At 43.3% G+C, this 17097-nt stretch overlaps 1 long non-coding RNA gene across 1 annotated transcript in view; it reads right to left on the bottom strand.

The window, feature by feature from the left end:
- LOC143768688 (uncharacterized) overlaps positions 1-17097 on the bottom strand; it is a 97613-nt gene that overhangs the window by 46692 nt on the left and 33824 nt on the right. The window contains exon 3 of the long non-coding RNA XR_013213992.1: positions 13321-13380. This is a non-coding gene — a long non-coding RNA (uncharacterized LOC143768688). The remainder of the gene's footprint in view (positions 1-13320; positions 13381-17097) is intronic.

Here is a 17097-nt window from a genome sequence, read left to right as displayed (position 1 = left end):
CGGGAGCGCTCAGGGATGGGTAAGTATGTCGGGAGCTGGAGGAAGATTCGGCAGACGCGGCAGCAGCAGGAGCACGCAGGGATGGGTAAAAATGTCGGGAGCCAGGAGGAGATGCGGCAGGCGTGACAGAAGTGAAGTCTAAATCGGGGTAGTGGTGGACCTATGTCTAAAGTTGGTAGAGAACTAAAGTCTAACTAGGGCATTGTGGAGGACCAATGTCTAAAGTTTGTAGAGAAGTGAAACCTGAATAGGGTGTAGTGGTGGACCTACGTCTAAAGTTGGTAGAGAACAGAAATAAATATTTTAATTGCCTATTGTACAGGTTATTTTGATATGATGAAATGTAAGGGGCTGTAGAATTATTACTCCCCAAAATGGACAGGACCACATGTGGAAGACTACAGAATTGGTGAGGACACCTCAGCTAATTCCAACGTAAGGAGTTTAGAGTGTGGTGTCATAATTCTTTAGTAAGGATTAATAATCTTTAAACTCTCAAAATTAAATAATAGATCTCCTTTATAATTGATACTGGGAACAGGATAGTGACACTGACACTTGGGGTGCAGGATAATGACACTGACAATTGGGGTACAGGATAATGACACTGACACTTGGGGTGCAGGATAGTGACACTGACACTTGGGGTACAGGATAGTGACACTGACACTCGGGGTACAGGATAATGACACTGACACTCGGGGTACAGGATAATGACACTGACGCTTGGGGTACAGGATAATGACACTGACACTGGGGGTACAGGATAATCACAGTGACACTTGGGGTGCAGGATAGTGACACTGACACTTGGGGTACAGGATAATGACACTGACACTTGGGGTGCAGGATAGTGACACTGACACTTGGGGTACAGGATAGTGACACTGACACTCGGGGTACAGGATAATGACACTGACACTTGGGGTACTGGATAATGACACTGACACTTGGGGTACAGGATAATGACACTGACACTTGGGGTGCAGGATAGTGACACTGACACTTGGGGTACAGGATAGTGACACTGACACTCGGGGTACAGGATAGTGACACTGACACTTGGGGTACAGGATAGTGACACTGACACTTGGGGTACAGGATAGTGACACTGACACTTGGGGTGCAGGATAATGACACTGACACTTGGGGTACAGGATAATGACACTGACACTTGGGGTACAGGGTAATGACACTGACACTTGGGGTACAGGGTAATGACACTGACACTTGGGGTACAGGATAATGACACTGACAATTGGGGTTCAGGATAATGACACTGACACTTGGGGAGCAGGATAATGACACTGACATTTGGGGTACAGGATAATGACACTGACACTTGGGGTGCAGGATAGTGACACTGACACTTGGGGTACAGGATAGTGATACTGACACTCGGGGTACAAGATAATGACACTGACACTTGGGGTGCAGGATAGTGACACTTGGGGTACAGGATAATGACACTGACACTCCAGGTGCAGGATAATGACACTGACACTGGGGGTACAGGATAATGACACTGACACTTTGGGTACAGGATAGTGACACTGACACTTTGGGTACAGGATAGTGACACTGACACTTGGGGTGCTGGATAGTGACACTGACACTTGGGGTGCAGGATAATGACACTGACACTCGGGGTACAGGATAGTGACACTGACACTCGGGGTACAGGATAATGACACTGACGCTTTGGGTACAGAATAATGAAACTGATACTTGGGGTACAGGATAGTGACACTGACACTTGGGGTGCAGGATAATGACACTGACACTTAGGGTACAGGATAATGACACTAACACTTGGGGTGCAGGATAATGACACTGACACTTGGGGTACAGGATAATGACACTGACACTTGGGGTACAGGATAATGGTGTAGCGCCCCCACTGCCGCAGGGCCGAGGGGTACCCGGTACCGGGCCTCTGAGTCTCTGCTCTGGGGTTGTCACGGTGGCTAGACCCGGTCCGTGACCCTGCTGAGGGGCGCCCAATGAAAAGTATGGGTGGTGATGATGTTGTAGTGGTGCGGTGCAGGTCGCAGTAAATAACAAGGACACCAGGTTGCAGTCTCTTTACCTTTTACTGAAGGTTTGGAGGTACCCAATCCAGAGCACTGTTAACAGGGCTGGCTGAGACCGGCCGGTCCAATGGCACATCCAGAGTTCCCTTTGCAGGTGGGAATCAGTGTCTACCTTCTAGCGCCTGTGTGTTGTAGTCCTTCCTTGCGGTGCTTACGGGATAGTCCTCACAACTGATTCTGTCTGTCTCTGATATTCGTTCTCTCCGTCCCCCAGATGATATGGTTAGGACGCACCCGTATGACGGGGTAGGCCTGGAGTTCTTCCGGGACCCTAGAGTCGCCCCTCTCCCACAGCTGCCTTGTCTGCTTAGGTGATTTTGGTGAGACAGCCAACCTATAATTGGCTGTCCGGCCGTGGTTTGAAGTAATGCTTAAAGTCTCTTACTTTCTCGGCGTTACGGCCACCGACTTCTTGCGCCTCAGAAGGATGTTGCCTCGATCTTTCAGCACGACTCCTTCTGGTCCTATCGCCTCTTTGCTGTTTTCCCGTTTTCTCACTTTTTGTCCTTTCTTAGGAATCTGTCAGGATCCCATCCCTGACAGGTCCTCTCTCTAGCTCTTCCCAGTTACTTCTCTCCCATCTTCCTGTCCAACCCCCAGTTTTTACCAGAGTGTGAGGAGTGGCCTACTAGATAGAACCACCCCCCCTGGTGGCCGGAGTGTAAAGTGTAGTGTGAGTGTTACCTGGTCAGGTGAACTCCTTTAGTGCAATCAGACGTAACATCACTCCCCTTAGTGGCAGAGCGGCATTACTGCAACGACCAGGACTCTGGGGCGCTGCAATGGCACTAACACTTGGGGTGCAGGATAATGACACTGACACTTGGGGTACAGGATAATGACACTGACACTTGGGGTACAGGATAATGTCAATGACACCAGGGGTACAGGATAATGACACTGACACTTGGGGTACAGGATAGTGACACTGACATTCGGGGTACAGGATAGTGACACTGACACTTGGGGTACAGGATAATGACACTGACACTTGGGGTACAGGATAATGACACTGACACTCGGGGTACAGGATAGTGACACTGACACTTGGGGTACAGGATAATGACATTGACACTTGGGGTACAGGATAATGACACTGACACTCGGGGTACAGGATAATGACACTGACACTTGGGGTGCAGGATAATGACACTGACACTTGGGGTACAGGATAATGACACTGACGCTTTGGGTACAGAATAATGAAACTGATACTTGGGGTACAGGATAATGACACTGACACTTGGGGTGCAGGATAATGACACTGACACTTGGGGTACAGGATAATGACACTGACACTTGGGGTACAGGATAATGTCACTGACACTCGGGGTACAGGATAATGGCGCTGACACTCGGGGTACAGGATTATGACACTGACACTCGGGGTGCAGGATAATGACAATGACACTCCGGGTACAGGATAATGACACTGACACTTGGGGTACAGGATAATGACACTGACACTGTGGGTACAGGATAATGACACTGACACTTGGGGTACAGGATAATGACACTGACACTTGGGGTACAGGATAATGACACTGACACTTGGGGTACAGGATAATGACACTGACACTGGGGGTACAGGATAATGACACTGACACTCGGGGTGCAGGATAATGACACTGACACTTGGGGTACAGGATAATGACAATGACACTCGGGGTACAGGATAATGACACTGACACTTGGGGTACAGGATAATGGCACCGACATATTGATAATTGGAGCCCCAGAAGAAGGCTTCTTGGCAGTTGGGGTCTGAGACGTGAGAAGAGTTGTATTTCAGACAGGATAACAAGGATTCTTTGCTCTTTATTGCCGGTTGGGGATGAGCTTGGTTCTCTTCGGTAATAACATGAATAATTACTCACTGCATTAACATTTATGGAGTTTGTTTAGAAAAAGCATCAGAAAACCAGTGTGATGACCTCCGAGGTGCGCGCTCAAGGCATTCTTCTTTCTTTAAATTTATGTAGACAGGCGGTGAAATGCCAGGTCACTTCCAGCAGTTATCTCAGGATGAGTCCTGACCACGTAGCGTTAAATCGACTGCAATACCTGGACACTGGTGGTAAGATCGACTTTCTGTGACTGCAGCGATAGTCTTTGATCAATCTATCTCTGTAACCAAATTCATTCCCAATTTAGGATTTTAAGGGTAAACGTTGTCCCTTTTAGGCCAACTTGAACCCTACAGAAGTACAAGTCCACGTCATGGTGCCAGTTATGGTCTCAGGGCTGGTTCTTCAATGTGTTTATTCCATAGTAAAATAAGAATATGGCGTTTTATGTTTTTTTATTACTATATATAAAGTGATTGTCTCTCGAGTAGAAACAAGTCATCTCTAATGTTCCAGTTGTTAGACAGATGGATGGAGTCAGATACTATATCGCTCGTCACGTCCATAACAACAAGCATCACTCGTCTCACATTGTATCTAGATATTCTTGGCCATGTTCTCATGCCGAGCATCACACATTATATTTTCAGATTAACCTGCCCAGCAGCCAAATATCCCTGGAAATTACATTCAGTCGTGTTGTCAACAGTGCATGTGGGATATTCACACATTCATGGAAGCTCATGAATATTTGACGAAGGAGATGGGTCCTTCCAAAGAGGTACTGTGTATATACAGTAGATACATTCATATAGAAGAAATCTCGAGGTAGATATACTCATTCTAACTTGGATTAGACATTGTGACATTTATATATTGGCTCAGGCTGTTTTATATATCTGATATATCCTAATAGACTACTTTGACATAAGTTGGTCTACAAAGTTCGTAAAAGTGTTAAGTTCACCAAAATAATCTGTTCTTCTTGGAACCAAATTTGCACCTAAATTTTGGTGATCCGTACATTCTGCAAGTTCCTCTGACTGTCTTGTTACCATGTCTTTATGACAATACTGGATGTTCTTATCCTTGGAGAAATGCTTCAATTACTGAAGATAGGATAATGACATAATAATGAAATCTATAATTGTGGCCATGAATTGTTAGACTGTAGACGATGGTCATCCTAGTAGTGCCATGAAGCTCATAGAGCCAATACATAAGGGTTATGTGTGCGTTTAACATAGGGAAAAATGATTTGTTCCCTTTAGTTAATAAAATTGCTCATGTTTCCTCCTGCAATCTTCATTCCTTCAGTCATTACGCAGTTTGTAGCCTTTTTCAAGGTTTCAGTTTTTCTTTTGTAGGAGTTTCTTTCCCGTTAATATTGGCTGGGTGTGAGGTCTGTGTATCTCTCCCGATAATATTTGCGGAGTGTGAGGTCTGTGTGTCTGTCCCGGTAATATTGGCTGGGTGACACAACACATGCATGGAGGGCCATGACACATGCAATCGGCAATTGAAAATCAGACAAGCACAATCAACATCTCCCCCATACACATTAGACCATCAGCCGAACCCATTGATATCGGCAGGTGGGGCTGACTTTAGTCTAATATGTATGGGGACCTGAAGTCCTTAGTGCCCATGGGGCACTATCATGAAATTTGTCCTTAGAGACAGATAGCTTATTGAGCTGGTCATTATTTCCACTGAGCTGATTGTGCTTATCTTTAGTGCCATGTTGGCCATGGAGATTGACCCTACTGTCTTAAGTGCCATGGAGTTCACTGGTAAGTCTTTAGTGCCAGGGGTATTAGGGAATTTGCATTCGAGACAGGTAGCCCATTAAGGTTGTCCTTATTTCCACCAAGTTCTTGGTGCTTATCTTTAGTGCCATGCTATTCTTGAAGCTTGTCCCTACTTCCTTTGGTACCATGAAGTTCACTGAGTATGCCTTTAGTGCCAGGGGTATTAGGAAACTTGTCTTTCGAGACAAGTAATTCGTTAAGCTGGTCTCTCTTTCTACCGAGCTCATAGTGCTTATCTTTAGTGCCATGTTCGTCTTGGAGCTTGTCGCTATGTCTTTTAGTGCCATTGAGCTCATTGAGTAAACCTTTAGCGCCAGGGGTATTAGGAGACTTGTCTTTCGAGACAAGTAGCTCGTTAAGCTGTTCCCTATTTCCACTGAGCTCATGGTGCTTATCTTTAGTGCCATGTTAGTCTTGGAGCTTGTCCCTACTTCTTTTAGTGCCATGGAGCTCACTGAGTAAACCTCTAGTGCCAGGGGTATTGGGAGACTTGTCTTTCGAGACAGGTAGCTCGTTAAGCTGGTCTCTATTTCCACCGAGCTCATGGTGCTTATCTTTAATGCCATGTTGGTCTTGGTGCTTGTACGTACTGTCTTTAGTGTCATAGAGCTCCCCGATTAAGTGCCAGGAATATCATGAAAGAGACAGGTAGGTCATTGAACTACTCCTTAGTGCCATTAATCTCATGCAAATTGCTTTGGTTCCATAACCTGTAGGTCATGGAGCTTGTCCTTCCCGACATGGAGAAAATACTGTCCCTCCTAAAATATAGAGAGCTTAACGTAGAGGCGGATATTACAAGCGGTCATAAAAATCTGAATACGTATGGTTGTCCTTTTTGCATGAAATTAAAAATGAGAAGGAACAATCTAAAAAGTGAGGAGGAAGACAGTCTACATCTCTGGTGGACACAGACTGAAAAAGGCCTCCGTGCAAAAACAGCATATGGGCTATTTACAGTCCATTAGCTCATAATAATGCAAAACTTTTGACTGCTTTAGATGTGGAAATGGGCTCCATTATCTCCCGAGCCCCTATGCTGCTGCACAAGTTGCAGCCAATACTCTACTGGCAGCAGTGGGGAAAATAGATTTTTTTCTGTCGCTTTCTTCTAGAATCAGAGTTGCTCATCGATGAAGTCGTCTAATAATAGGAGTAAAGTGCGTTAGGCAATGGCTACGTGCAATCCAATTCCATAATAAGAGTAGATTGACCCCAGTCTTCAGCGAGACCCTCATAATAAAAAAAAATCTTGGCATATCCTATCCTATAATATTCTACTGATAAATAACCGAGAGAGTCACATGCGACCATATGTTACAGGATTACGTCAACACAACGGAATACTCATATTTGAGCTCTACCGTCTGCCTCCTCGGCACTAAAGGGGTTAATCTCGCCCCATACGTTAGTGCCTTATAAATAAATGATGGGAATAATAATGGAAGGTCTGGCAGGGCAGTGTGTGTGTGTGTGCATGGGAGGGGGCCACAAAGTGTCATTGCCCACACTTCATCTGTTGTGTTGGAGAACGTGAAGCTTGGCAGGACAGGCGGTGTGCGGAGAGAGAAGCTTGCTCAGCCTTACCCACAGTGCACTGCCGTTACCGGGTATAAATAGAGTGGGCTACGGTTCAGTTCATTTCCTTGCCTAACAGATGCTTAAAGAAGTATTTGAAAATGTGTGGGTCAGCATCGCACCGAGGTCTTCCCGATCGATGGTGTCTGTCTTATGGTCCCATCAATCTGCGATTGACAACATTGCATCCATTGTATCCAATGTAGGGAAGCACTGAAGCAGGAAGGCACTGCCTCCAGAAGAAGTCTTCACCCAGGTGCCGCTGTTCCTGTTAATTAACTGTTACATTATTTTCTTCTTTTTTTTTTCTCTGCGTTCTTCACGACATTGCGTAGGCGCTCTGACTGTCATCAAAACGTTCTATGCTTCTTGAAATCTCAGCTCTTAGAGGACCAGATAAACCACTGCACCGCATCCAATGAAACTAAGTCTGACGTGATGACCCTGAAGTGATGGCAAGTGGGGTAACATTTTTGATGTCCACTGACATCAAGACCAAGGGTTAATAATGGAGAGGCTTCTATCAGATGCCCCAATTATTAACCCCCGGAATCAAAAGAAAGAAAGATATATTCTCATCTTGCCCTCATCATCTCCTGCCTCGACTACTGTAACCTCCTGCTCTGTGGCCTCCCCTCTAACACTCTCGCACCCCTCCAATCCATTCTAAACTCTGCTGCCCAACTAATCCACTTGTCCCCCCAATATTCCCCGGCCTCTCTCCTCTGTCAATCCCCTCACTGGTTCCCCATTACCCAGAGACTCCAGTACAAAACCCTAACCATGACATACAAAGCCATCCACAACCTATCTCCTCCATACATCTGTGACCTCGTCTCCCGGTACTTTCCTGCATGCAACCTCTGATCCTCACAAGATCTCCTTCTCTACTCCCCTCTTATCTCCTCTTCCCACAATCGCAAACAAGATTTCTCTGGTGCATCACCCCTACTCTGGAACTCTTTACCACAACATATCAGACTCTCACCTACCATCAAAACCTTCAAAAAGAACCTGAAGACCTACCTCTTCCGGCAAGCCTACAACATGCAGTAACCACTGATCGACCAAACCAGTTTTATCCTCACCTACTGTATCCTCATCCATCCCTTGTAGATTGTGAGCCCTCATGGGCAGGGTCCTCTCTCCTGCTGTACCAGTCATGACCTGTATTATTTAAGATAATTGTACTTGTTTTTATTATGTATACCCCTCCTCACATGTAAAGTGCCATGGAATAAATGGCACTATAATAATAAATAATAATAATATTCAGAAAAAAGTCTGTTAATTGAACAAAAAAAACACACTACTAGCCCCTGGTCTTGATGTCAGCGGACATAAAATAGCTGACATCAACCCCAAAACTATTACCCCCTTGCCTTTGCACTAGGGCAAGTGGGGAAAGACGAGCAAAGTGCCTTTGCTGGGGTGGCTGTGGGCTGCTATTTTTAGACTGGGGAAGGCCAATATCCATGGCTCCTTACTAGTCTGTGAATTCCAGACACCAGCTGTCTGCTTTAGCTTGGCTGGTTATCAAATATGAGGTGGGGACCCCACGACATTTTTTTAATTATTTATTTAAATAATTAAAAAAGCTGCATGGGGACCCCTCTGTTTTAGATAACCAGTCAAGATAAAGCTGACAGCTGGAGGTTGCAGCCTGCAGCTGTCAGCTTTACTTGCACTGGTTATAAAGAAAAGAATGGAACCTACGTAATTTTTTCTTTTCTTGTATTCAATAAATTAATGTACAGTAAGCTACACACGCACTGCACTAATTATCTCACTGACATTTTATTACTATGGACAGGCGCCGACTGGGGAATATTCTCATCAGCTTTACCTGCTCTTGCTGCTAAAAGGGAGACCAGGTGTAGGCTGATGAGAGTAGTACTCTCATCAGCCAATGCCTGATTGGCGGTAACCTTTTCACCGCCGGTCAGAGCTGCTGGCTCACACGGTCATCAACACATTACATTGTTGTGACCCCCACTGATCCCCAGAAAGGAGACCTTACGTTCCACATTTTTTTGGATGATGGCTGCACGTGCCGCTGCTCCGTTTGGGATCTGCCGCCCATTGCCGCTTCTGCATTTCTCTGTGATATTCCCCTAAAGTTTCATCGTTTGCGCTTTAATGAAGATTTTTATCTGTTTTGAGCGGTGCGGCTCCATCCTGATTAGATTTACCTTCAGCTGTAACCTGCTAAATATCCTCCAAACCGTATATACCTGTTCATTGCCTAATGCTTGCCAACAGGACTTGGCTACGTGACATTGCTTAACAGATGCTAACACAGATCTGTAGGTTTCATTGACATTTAGTTAACACCGCTCCACTGATATGTAATTCTGCATGCGGCAAGTATACAAACAAGAGTCCGATCTCCAGTGCCAGGAAACCCAGATCTATTTGCATATGGCTCTCCAGCCAAAATATCTCATCTTGCTCATCTCATGATGTAAAAGACAACATAACGAGGGCTCGGCGAGATGGAGTCTGATATCACATAGAGATAATTATAAGGATAAATATTGGTGGCGTATCCGCCATTGTCCGATCGTTGGGGGCCTCTATGATTACTACCAATCACTAGTAAATAGCTGGGCCATTGCTGCTTTCCTGTTTGCAATGCTCAACTCAGCTATGTGGTTCATCATGAAGCTTTCCTAGTCAGGACATTGAGATATTTTGGGCATGTTTGTCCTTAAAGGGTTTGTCTATCTATAGACTTTATTGGCACTATGCTATATATAAGCCCTTCTAAAAAGGAATCTTTCAGTAGATGTTTGCCATGAAATCTGAGAGCAGCATAACGTAGGGGCAGAGACCCTGATTCCAATGATGTGTCACTTACTGGGCTGCTTGGTGCAGTTTTGATAGAATCCCTGTTTCCTTTAGAAGAGCTCGGAATGCTGAGCTCTGTATAACCCCGCCCACACTCCTGTGTACAATGTATATTGTCAACAAGATACCAATCAGTGGTGCAGGCGAGGTTACACAGATCAGCTGGACTGCCTGGCATGTGACACCTAGTCCTGCCGTGATAATCAATGATTCAACTGAAAACTACAGTAAACTGCTGAGCAAGTGATAAATCCCTGGAATCAAGCTCTCTGCCCCTACATTATCCTGCTCTAAGATAGCAAAAACCTGCTGACAGATTACATTTAAAGATCTAATACTGGCTGCCTGGTTTTCCCAAAATATTCAACCATACTAACTGTGAGAGCTGCCTATCCTGGCTAAGACAATAGAATACAATATCATTAATACAGCACTTACCAGTAATAATTATACATCGATAACATTCACTTTGTATTAGATGTCTGAAGTAGTCTGTTGTGATGCACTTTATAGGTCTTTGTGTGAGCTGCTTATCTTGGTTCAAGCCAGACAAACCTCTGCGAGATCAGGAAAGTGTGATAACAGTTTTAGTCAGCGGCCGTGGCCGCCATCTGTCTATTGCGCAAATTAAATAAATAATAAAAAATATTGCATGAGATCTCCCATGATTTTCCTAACCAGCTGAGGGAAAGGCAACTGCTGGGGTCTGATGTTAGTATTCTGGGAAAGGGCCTTTAGCCCTAAAGGTTCCCAGGCTATTAATATTAGTTCACAGCTGTTTGTTTAGCCCCTTACTTGTTATTGTAGAGGAGACCCCCCCAAAAAATGATGCGGGGTCCCCTCTATATTTACTAACCAGCAAAGGCTATGCAGACAGCTGAAAGCTGATATTAATAGCCTAGGAAGGGGCCATGGATATTGGCCCCCTCTCAGACTAAGAACATCAGCATTCAGCCCCAACAGAAATGGCACATCCATAAAAAGCTCCAATTCTGACGATTAGCCTCCACTCTTCCCACTTGCCCTGGTACAGTGGAAAACCCAGGGATAAGTAGTGGAGAGGAGTTTATAAGACACCCCCATTACTATCTCCATAGTCAAATGTAATAAAGACACACAACTGCTCTCCATGCCAGCCGGATGACACTGAGTTGAGTGTGAGAACATGGCTGCATGTGACCGGTGGTGACGTCATTGGTGTTACCGCCGGTCACAGGCAGCACTTCTCACACTCAGCTCAGCATGCTTTGGCTAGCGTGGAGAGCGGTTGCACCATTAATGTGACTACTCACCAAACCATCTGGATCATCAAGGGACATGGCCATCAATGGATTATCGGTGGAAAAGTGAATATAACTTTGCTCTTTAATTTTTGTGGAATAAGTGGGCATAAGAGGGACGGGACTATTTATTTCAAATAAAGGACTCTGTGTGTTTATTTCAATTAAGGACTTTATATGTGTCTTTATTACATTTGACAATAGAGTTAGTAATGAGGGTGCCTTATAAACGCCTCTCCATTGATAACCCCTGCACTTGATGTCAGCGGCCATAAAACAGCTGACATTAACCACACAACTATTACCCCACTTGCCACCGCACCAGGGCAAGTGCGAAAACCAGATGCTAAGTGCCAGAACTGCTGCATCTAGTGGATGTGCCATTTCTGGGGTAGCTGAGAGCTGATGTTCTTAATCTGGGAGGGAGCCAATATCCATTTCCTCTTCCTTGGCTATTACTATCAGCCGGCGTCTCTTTGCTGGTTAATAAATATAGAGGGGACCTCACATGATTTTTTTGAGAGGTTCTACTCTACAATAACCAGTAAAGTAAACACCACAAAAGCGCAGTTAGTAGATCACATAAAATATCACTTTTATTAAATTACATAATAAAAACCAAATACATAGAAACAGGTACAGTGTAAATGATGGGGACAGTGGAGCACTATGTGGCAGTACACATAACACACATAGGGCTAAAAGGTACCACCCACTGCATAAACATACCGTAAAGTAGTATACTTTGACTGACAAACCATAAGTATGATGAAATAAGTATGCAGATATAAGTAGAGTCACTAAGAACTAGCCATTACCAAAATAATGCACTAGAGTAACCGAATGGTACCTGGTATGTGCAGCAGTGAGGGACCCAAAGCCCACCCCGACGCGCGTTTCGGAGCACAGAATGGCTCCTTCCTCATGCAGTGGGTGGTACCTTTTAGACCTATGTGTGTTATGTGTACTGCCACATAGTGCTCCACTGTCCCCATCGTTTCCACTGTACCTGTTTCTATGTATTTCGTTTTTATTATGTAATTTAATAAAAGTGATATTTTATGGGATCTACTAAATGCGCTTTTCTGGTGTTTAGGATATCTGGTTTGCAGTTGTCCCTATTTAGTCCTAGCATGCACACATGGGATACTTATTTTTGCATCTTCTCTGATGTACTTTAATTTCTCTCTATGTGTGTAAAATGTATGCTACAACTTTATTATTTAATAACCAGTAAAGGTTAAGTAAACAGCTGTGAGCTGATATTAATAGTCCGGGAACCTTTACGGGTATTGGCCCCTTCCCGGAATATTAACATCAGCCCCCAGCCGTAGGCACTCCTGCTGGTTAGTAAAATTACGAGGGAACCCCATTTTATTTTATTTATTTATTTAAAGTGCAAAAAAGTAAGTGCGCAAAGCACTGATTACATATCACACTTACATATTTCTATCTACCGTATCTTTCATCAATCATGTTCCTCATCGCTATCTATCTTTATCTTTGAACATCTTTAATGCATAAAACCCTTTCACTTACAATTATATGACTGTATTGCATTTCTCGGCAACTTTGACATAAGATGCCTCTGTATAAGAACAGTCCGTGGTGCTGCCCTCTACAGATCACTGCGAAAACCTAAATACGTTAGATATTATTTTATGGAATGGTACAAAAAAAAGATCGTTACAAGAACAACATACCGAATCTTTTCACAAAGAATGATTTCAGATATGATAAATTCTGATCTCATTGTCACCTTAAATATGGTCTGGATGAATAGTCCGCATCTCTTCACATCCTAACATCAGACAGAGAGAGCCATAAAAAGATATTTGTTCCCCGAACATCCCACGTTTACCTTAGAGATGTCACTTCGAGGATTCACAGAAACATCAGCAGATTCTTTATATCCAACATCCTACAAAGAAGAGAGTAAATAAGGAAACATTAAGATGGAAGTGGCCAGGTGGTTAACCCAACTCCTCCATTATGTATGAAGTGCCCCTGGCGTAGCAAACGGGGACCTGTGACCTGTGTGACCTCGGTGATTGGGCCAGAGGTGTTAATGGTGAGCAGACTTTCAGGATTTGGGTCAAGATTTTGTTTTTGGACATTATAAATTACAAGTGAACATTACTGAGATTATAATTTACTATATTAATATAATACTAGAACAACATAAGGAAAACACCAGTATACTGTGCCAATTTGTACTAAATAGCTTTTATTGAATATAAATACATTAAAATCACATAACAGGGTGACTACTAGAAAGAGCAGGGACAAAACTACGATAGATAAATAACCAAAGATCCAGTAAGGTGCCTGTATTATTACTAAATTTGCTAAAAATTAATGTCCCCAGTGCTAGCCACTAATAAGTATAGGGGCACAACAAAATGCCCTGCACAGTTGCTGGTAGCAGTGGAGAAAGAGAATAACAAACAGCACTTACATGAGATCATATAAAGTTTCCGTGATGTCCCTGCCGCCTCAACGCACGTTTCGCTTCTTCGTCAGGAGGCGTGCGTTGGGGAGGGGTGGACACGGTATTTAAAGCAAGGCCAGCCAATAGTAAACATACGTTACAGAGTTTTTTTGCGGCGCCACAGCTGATATGAAGCTGCCAGTAAGTAGTTTCCGGGATTGCCGTTGCGCATGTATTATACTTAAATAGTTAAAGTGCACAGTGCTAAGTCGTGAAAACTCCAAAGTATTAAATACTATCGCGCTTAACAACAATACGCGGTTACTAGGTTATGTTGCACTGTCACTTTTTGCATTAGTAACCGCGTATTGTTGTTAAGCGCGATAGTATTTAATACTTTGGAGTTTTCACGACTTAGCGTTTACAAGCCTATGTCTATTCATCACTAGCATTTTTTATCTTATATAATTTTTTTGTATATATTTTTACTTCATTGGTATTTGTTAACAACTTTTCTTCAGCACTTTCATCATTAATGTATGTGTTGGTTAGTGTATGTAATATGTATTTTTCGCAGCACTGTGCACTTTAACTATTTAAGTATAATACAATATTTGTTATTCACTCACATGTTCCATTTAGTACGTAAAGGCACTTACAATAACATATTTATATACAGGCATCCTTCTGGGTGCTATTCTTTGTGTTCCCAGTCTCCGTAGTGTGTTTCCAAGGATTCAGCGCGTGCGCGGCTGCCCCACTCTCTTACGCTTGGATGGGCGGCCACTTTGGAGACTTGCGCATGCGCCGTCAACAGACGGCCCGTGTTAGCTTGCGCTCCACGGCCGCTGCATCCATGCGTCTCAGTGACGGGTGGTGGCGGCTGCGCACGCGCAACGGCAATCCCGGAAACTACTTACTGGCAGCTTCATATCAGCTGTGGCGCCGCAAAAAAACTCTGTAACGTATGTTTACTATTGGCTGGCCTTGCTTTAAATACCGTGTCCACCCCTCCCCAACGCACGCCTCCTGACGAAGAAGCGAAACGTGCGTTGAGGCGGCAGGGACATCACGGAAACTTTATATGATCTCATGTAAGTGCTGTTTGTTATTCTCTTTCTCCACTGCTACCAGCAACTGTGCAGGGCATTTTGTTGTGCCCCTATACTTATTAGTGGCTAGCACTGGGGACATTAATTTTTAGCAAATTTAGTAATAATACAGGCACCTTACTGGATCTTTGGTTATTTATCTATCGTAGTTTTGTCCCTGCTCTTTCTAGTAGTCACCCTGTTATGTGATTTTAATGTATTTATATTCAATAAAAGCTATTTAGTACAAATTGGCACAGTATACTGGTGTTTTCCTTATGTTGTTCTAGTATTGTTCAGTTTAGTGTGCTCTTTTATTTTATTGGGGCTTGATGTTGTGGTTTTGATCAGTGTTCTGTTTTTTAACAGATATAACCCCTACAAATTTAATATGGATTTAAAGGCTAGAGAATTGTCGTGGCAAAATAAAGCCTTTGATTTATTTAAACAGGGTGCTACTTTGAATTTTAGTGATACCAATTCAGATTTTAAGGAAACTACTAATAAATATAAAAATCTTGTCCATAAAAAAACTAAATTATGGTGGACTAAGACATCTATAGAGAACTACATGAAACAAAAGATCGTACCCAGAGGCTTACGGATCCAATTGTTCCCTACTTTCCCTTTGGATGATGATACCCTAGTAAAAAGATGGGAGGAGACAGCTTCAATATGTTCCCTTTCCTTTATGCAGATTATTAATGATAAAAATAGCAGACTGTTGGAAGAGATTGATGTTCAGATTGGTCTATCTCAGACCTATATGAATCAGAATTTTAAGTCAGATTTGTTGGAACCTTTCTTCAAAGAGCTTGATGTTGACCTAGGAAAATGGGAACGAGACATAAGTGCAACGAAATTGAAAAAATATCAGAGGGATATAAATGATTATGAGACTCAAAAAATCTATCGTTGGCAACGGAAAACATCACAGCATGAAAAACCTCTACTGAGAAATCCCTCCAATTCATCACTATCCTCAGCAGCGAGTAACACATCTTCAAACTCGGGTATGGACAATTCTAACCACAGGACAATGAAGACAAGGTCCGGCGGAAATGGAAGCAATAGGAATTTTTTCCACCCCTACCGCAAGAGAAATGACCAATCTAAGGTATTGAATCTGTCTACCCATACACTTACTGACTTACAAGTAAGTATTCTTGAAAAAGGGTTAACTTTTTCTCCTGGTGCCCCCCTAGATGTCTTCACAGCCATAAAAGACGTACATTTATTTGCGAGGAAGCTTATATTGAAACGGTTTTTTGAGAAATCAGATACACAAACCCCCTGTGTTCAAATGGATGATCAGGAGGTTCTGGCTATATTAGAATCCCTTGCTGAAGGTGAACACTTGAGTACGGTAAGTAATTTTCCTACACACCTATATGCTAAATCAAAAAATTTTCCCAGTCTAAATTCCTGCCCTGCGGTGGAAATTTTTGTAAAATTGGTTACATCTGAGATAGAAAGCCTGGGGAGAACACATGGGGATCGTTCCAATAAAGAGATTATGGCAGCAATCAAGGAAATGCAGTCCTGGTCGGACGTGTCTTTCAAACCCGCCGACAAGGGCGGAAATCTGGTGATATGGCCCAATACGCTCTATGAGAAACAGGCATATAAATTACTATCTGACAAAAGCTGTTATAGAAAATTATTTTTCAATCCTGTTGAAAGATTTCATGATGAACTATCAGCTATTGTCATCAAAGCATTTGAGGAAAATGTTATTCCTAAAAAAATGATGGAAGCCATTATAAAAGTAAAACCACGTATGCCTACGTTCTACTTAATCCCGAAGATTCATAAGAACAGTATGGATCCCCCTGGGAGACCCATAGTGTCAGGGATTGGGGGCCCCTGTGAGGTTGCATGCCAAGTGATTGACTTCTATTTAAAACCGTTAGTATCATCCTTACCATCATATATTAGAGATACTACCTCGGCCTTGGGTCATTTTGATGGCCTTGTGCTTCAGGAGAACATGATCATGGTAACGGCCGATGTAGAAAGCTTATATACATCAATAAAACATGATGATGGATTAAAGGCAACATCCTGGTTTCTCAGATCCAGCAATTTGGATAAATCTTTGGTTGACTTCATTATC

Source organism: Ranitomeya variabilis, chromosome 4 (genome assembly GCF_051348905.1).
Source record: "Ranitomeya variabilis isolate aRanVar5 chromosome 4, aRanVar5.hap1, whole genome shotgun sequence".
Lineage (NCBI taxonomy): Eukaryota > Metazoa > Chordata > Amphibia > Anura > Dendrobatidae > Ranitomeya > Ranitomeya variabilis.
The sequence above is the reverse complement of the archived record's forward strand: the minus strand, read 5'-3'. Positions and strand labels throughout refer to the sequence as shown.